Below are 6,000 nucleotides of genomic sequence, written 5' to 3'. Positions count from 1 at the left end.
ACATATCTGTTGTAGGAAGGAGCAAAGGGTCTGTCGTTGACGGAAGGTATGTGTCACCGAGGTTCCTGGCCTCGGTGGAGTAAGAGCCAGTTTTCATGTGTTAGCAGCAGTTGCTGTTTGACACCTAGCTATTTAGTATAGCTGTATAGCTGATCCGGGGCGGCTCTTACTGGGAGTAGTCAAAGTGCTGGGTGGACGACTACTCCCAACGTTCCAGGCCGGGTCTTCACTGGCCTATAAAAACCCAGCCGGCAGTGTCAGCTTGGTGTGATTACCTCTCTCTGACAGAGGAGCTCTGGATTGGAATCTGAGCCATGTGCTAGGCTGGAGGCCTGAGTTTGGGAGGTCTGCTCTGTCCTGAGTAATGCAGGTCGGGTGTGAACTAACACCTAGGATAACAGGTGACTCTTTTGCTGTATGAACTGTCTAGGTGTGAACAAACACCAAAACTACAAATGGACTGTCGTACTGTTTTGTTGCCATAAGTGTGAATAAAACACTGACGGTTTTTTAATTACAAACTGGTCTTTGCCTCTATACTGCGTCCGCTTGTCCTGTGTGAACAAGCTGACACAGAGCAAATCCCCACACCGTTGAGGCACAGAGTGTGGGTTGCACCGCCAAGGTGCTGTCACGAGGTAGAGTCGCGGGTAAAAAGATAGAGCAGAGGTGAATCCCCTGAGCTACCACCTGGTCCACTGTCCCAGCCTACGTGCACCACCCGCCCTAGGTGACGGGGCGCAACCAGGCGACAGTCCCTGACCTGAGTAAGTGCAAGCAGAGAGATAGAGACAGCAGGGAAGCAGACAGCCAATGAGAGGTAGCACTAGAGCGGACAGAGAGGTGGAACAAGCAAGGTACCACCAAAAATGGAACGGCGAGGCGGGTCAACTAGCTGGGGTCAGTGCAGGGGGTCACATCAGTACAAGAGAGGAGGCAACAACAAAATCCAAAAGCAAGCTGAGGTCAAAATCTGAGAGGTAGGTTCAAGGAGCAGGCAGAAGAGGTGTCAGGAAGCAGATCAAGGGTCAAATCCAATGGTAAGCTAAATAACAATAATAATACACAGCCTAAGGGACCAAAATCACAGGCAACCTGTAGCCAGAAGGTTGCCTGTATTTATAGTGGGGAGTGAGGGTCACTGTGATGTGGCCAGCGTCACATGACTGACAGACAAACAAGTCGAGCACCGAGTGATCAGTTCGGCGCTCAAGGCAGACCTAGGAGCAGGGAGCCTCCCAGCTAGCAAAAGCCGCCCTGGAAACGAGGCTGAACACAGATCCTCGCTCATGAAGCAGCTGATGGGAGACCGAGTGCGCCTTCGGTGCCCCGTTACAGGTGCACTCTGTATTGTTGGGATTTCTTTCCCTCCAATAGTTTATAGCAATACTGATTTTTAAATATTTGCAATTTTTGTTATTATTGAATAAATAAATTATCTGATATTTTTTTGGCTCGCTCCTTATTCCTTTTCTGTGGCTGATTTAGCTACATGAAACCTGAACAACTGGATCAAGTCGTGTGGGATGATTGCGTGATGCCTCCTGTTTGACAATTTTCCAGTTATCGCCACTTGACGCAAGCTGAGAGTGACAGAATCCTTAAACTGAGAGACCTTGGTTTATCATTATGGAAGATCGCTATGTGCCTAGGCCAAGTTGTCAGCACTGTTCAGAGCTGCGTTTCTGTAAAGACCGGCGTCACACACAGGGAGGAAAACAGGGAAAGCCCTGCCCAAGGGAGAGGGAAAGGTGGTGACCCCTAACTCACCTTGCGGCTGGCACCTGGCTGCCCTGACGTCCCTAGACGGGTTCCTCACCCGTGCGGCGATCACGTGCCTAAACCCTGGCTTTCCCTGAAATGAGCCCTAGATAGTGAACGGGCCGGTGGGATCGCTAGTCCGCACCACTGCACTAAGAGGGAAACACCAGGGAGAGGACAGACAAACACAAACACCCAGGTGGACGACCACAGCAGTCCACAAAGGTCCAACAGGGATCCGGAGGGTAGCGTTCTGAATTAACAGTCAGAGAACGCAGCAACACAGCTCCAGTGGGTCAGTATAGAAGTCCAGGCAGGAAGCTCTATCTCTGGCAACCAGAGAAGTGTGAGAGAGGAATATAAGGACGTTTGGGAGTGCTGGACAAGGAACAGCTGAGGAGAAGGAGCTACGGATCTCTGAGTGAGCCAAAAGGGTTTGCAAAGCAAACCCAGAAAGCTACCATAAGGAAAACAGCCCTATCTTAAATAGAGCGTGCAGCCAACCGCTGCGACTTCCTGACCCCGGGTATAACGGAGTCAGGCGTGGTTCTCGATACCCTCGTGACAGTACCCCCCTCTCTACGAGGGGCCTCCGGACACTCAGGACCAGGTCTCTCAGGATGAGAGGCATGAAAAACCCGAACTAACCTGTCGGCGTTTACCTCAGACGCAGGAACCCACATTCTTTCCTCGGGACCGTAACCTCTCCAATGCACCAGATATTGAAGAGAGCGGCGGACCCGACGAGAATTAACAATTTTGGATATCTGAAATTCTAGATTACCATCCACGACAACAGGAGGGGGTGGCAGCGGTGATGGTTCTAGAGGTGGAACATATTTTTTGAGTAACGACTTATGAAAAACATTATGAATTTTAAAAGTCTGAGGTAACTCCAGGCGAAAAGCCACGGGGTTGATGATGGCTACAATTTTGTAAGGGCCAATAAACCTAGGACCCAGTTTCCAAGAGGGAACCTTCAATTTAATATTCCTAGTAGACAACCACACAGTCATTCACTCCTAGGTCCGGACCTGGCGACCGTCTCTTATCAGCCATGCATTTGTATTTACCTCCCATATTTTTCAAGTTAGCTTGCACCTTCTGCCATACCGATGAAAGAGATGACGAAAAACGTTCCTCTTCGTGAACCCCAGAAGACCCCCCCCCTCTTTGAAAGTACAGAATTGGGGATGAAAACCATATGCACCAAGAAATGGTGACTTGCCAGTGGATTCCTGACGACGATTATTTATGGCAAACTCAGCTAACGGTAAATATGATGACCACAACTCTTGGTTTTCAGACACAAAACATCTTAGATATGTCTCAAGGTTTTGGTTGGTACGCTCAGTCTGTCCATTCGATTGAGGATGGAAAGCTGAGGAAAAGGACAAGTGTACCCCCAAACGGGAACAAAAAGCTTTCCAAAATTTAGAAATAAACTGGGTACCCCGATCCGAAACATCGGAGGGGACCCCGTGAAGCTTCACGATTTCACTGACGAATACCTGAGCAAGAGTCTTAGCATTAGGTAGTGCGGGTAACGCAATGAAGTGTACCATTTTGCTAAACCTGTCCACTACTACCAAAATAACTGTTTTACCCGCAGACAAAGGTAAGTCAGTGATAAAATCCATTGACAGATGTGTCCACGGTCTATTGGGAATGACGAGTGGTAATAGAGACCCTGCAGGACGTGTATGTGAAACTTTTGCGCGCGCACAGGTAGAACAAGAAGACACAAAATCTAATACATCCTGACGCAACCTTGGCCACCAAAAACGACGAGACAATAGCTCCAAGGTTGCTTTACTACCCGGGTGCCCAGCAAGTGCCGAATTATGATGTTCCTTTAATAATTCGAAACGTAGGTTCAACGGTACAAACAATTTCTCTGAGGGGCAAGAGACCGGGGCGTCCCCCTGGGCCTCTAGCACCTTCCCCTCCAAAACAGAGTGTACCGCAGAGACAACCACTCCTCTTTGTAGAATGGGCACCGGATCACTCACAGTACCCCCTCCAGGGAAACAACGAGATAGTGCATCAGCCTTGGTGTTCTTTGCCCCAGGACGATAGGTAATCACAAAGTTAAACCTGGTAAAAAATAGCGACCACCTAGCCTGTCTAGGGGTGAGACGCTTAGCTGATTCGAGGTACAGGAGATTTTTGTGGTCCGTAATCACAGTGACGGGGTGGACTGCCCCCTCTAAGAAGTGACGCCACTCCTCAAACGCAAGTTTAATAGCTAATAGTTCCCTATTGCCAATATCGTAGTTCTTTTCTGCTGCAGATAGTTTTTTAGAAAAGAAAGCACAAGGACGCCATTTGCCAGGAGACGGACCCTGAGACAGCACAGCCCCCACTCCCACCTCTGACGCATCGACTTCAACAATAAAAGGCTGAGAGACATCAGGTTGGACTAGTACAGGTGCTGAGGTAAACCTCTCTTTTAGAGAGGAAAAAGCAACTTTAGCGGCGTCAGACCATTTAGAAAAATCAGTCCCCTTCCTAGTCATGTCAGTAAGGGGTTTTACAATAACTGAATAATTTTTAATGAATTTCCTATAGAAATTCGCGAAGCCCAAGAACCGTTGCAGTGCTTTGAGGTTCTCAGGAAGATCCCAATCTAAAATTGCCTGGACCTTCCTAGGATCCATACGGAAACCTGACGCAGATAAAAAATAACCCAGGAATTGTATCTCCTGAACGGCGAAGACACATTTTTCAATCTTAGCATATAATTCATTCGTCCGTAGGACCTGCAGTACTTGTCTGACATGCACCTCATGTGTTTTCAGATCAGACGAATAAATTAAAATATCATCTAGGTATATTACCACAAACCTGCCGATTAGATGACTAAAAATGTCATTAACGAAATGTTGAAAGACGGCAGGAGCATTGGTCAGACCGAAAGGCATAACTAGATTTTCATAATGCCCCTCAGGGGTGTTAAACGCTGTCTTCCACTCATCCCCCTCCTTAATACGAATCAGATTGTAGGCCCCCCTAAGATCAAGTTTGGAGAACCACCTAGCACCCGCAATCTGATTAAACAGGTCAGGAATGAGAGGAAGAGGGTATGGGTCTCGGATGGTTATCTGATTTAATTCGTGAAAATCTAAGCAAGGACGCAGGCCCCCATCTTTCTTTTTAACGAAGAAAAACCCTGCAGCCACGGGTGAAGAAGAGGGTCTGATGTGTCCCTTAGCCAAGCTCTCGGAGATATAATCTTTCATGGCTTGTCTCTCTGGACCCGAAAGATTATATAACCTGGTCTTGGGTAATTTTGCGCCGGGAATAAGGTTAACCGGGCAATCATAAGGACGATAAGGTGGTAACTTCTGACAACCTTTTTCAGAAAAAACATCCTCAAAATCCGAAATAAATGTAGGTAGGGTAGTTATGGAGGCGACTAAGCAATTGCTATTTAAGCAATTTTCTCTGCACTGCTCACTCCACTCCAATATCTCCCTGGCCTGCCAATCCACCACTGGATTGTGCGCTACCAACCAGGGAAGGCCCAGCACCACCGGAGTGGGAAGCCCCTCCAGAACATAACCTGAAAGCATCTCGTTATGGTGGTCCCCTACCCGAAGGTGTAAATTATGAACGATGTGGGTGAGGTTTCTCTGAGACAGGGGAGCAGAATCAATAGCGAATATGGGAATGGGTCTCTGTAACGTACAGAGAGACAAACCCAAAGAGCGGGCAAAATTGGCATCTATCAAATTTACCCCTGCTCCACTGTCTAGAAAGAAAGAAATAGTCTCCGTCTTATCACCAAAAATAATAACCGCTGGCAACACAAATTGCGATGTACGTATGGAGGAGACGTATACCCCTCGGCTGACATCCTCCACACAGCCTGGGGTTAGTAGTTTTTCCGACGGTCTTTTGTTTCTGAGGAAAGAAGGACAGACATTAATGAAATGACCCCTCTCCCCACAAAAAAAACAAACCCCACGCCTACGGCGAGCCTCAGGAGGACGGACCTGACTAGTAGTTCCTCCTAGCTGCATAGGCTCGTCTAAGTCCGTACAGACTAACTGCTGCTTGGGAGGGGTTACCAATTTCTCCGGTTCTTTCAACCTGTCCCTAAGGCGTCTCTCTATACGGATAGAAAGGGACATAACCGCATCAAGGGAAACGGGGGTCTCATATAATGCAAGCGCATCCTTAACCCTTTCGGATAACCCAGAGCAGAACTGACTCCTGAGAGCCGGGTCGTTCCAT

Source organism: Bufo gargarizans, chromosome 4 (genome assembly GCF_014858855.1).
Source record: "Bufo gargarizans isolate SCDJY-AF-19 chromosome 4, ASM1485885v1, whole genome shotgun sequence".
NCBI classification, from domain to species: Eukaryota; Metazoa; Chordata; class Amphibia; order Anura; family Bufonidae; genus Bufo; species Bufo gargarizans.
The sequence above is the reverse complement of the archived record's forward strand: the minus strand, read 5'-3'. Positions refer to the sequence as shown.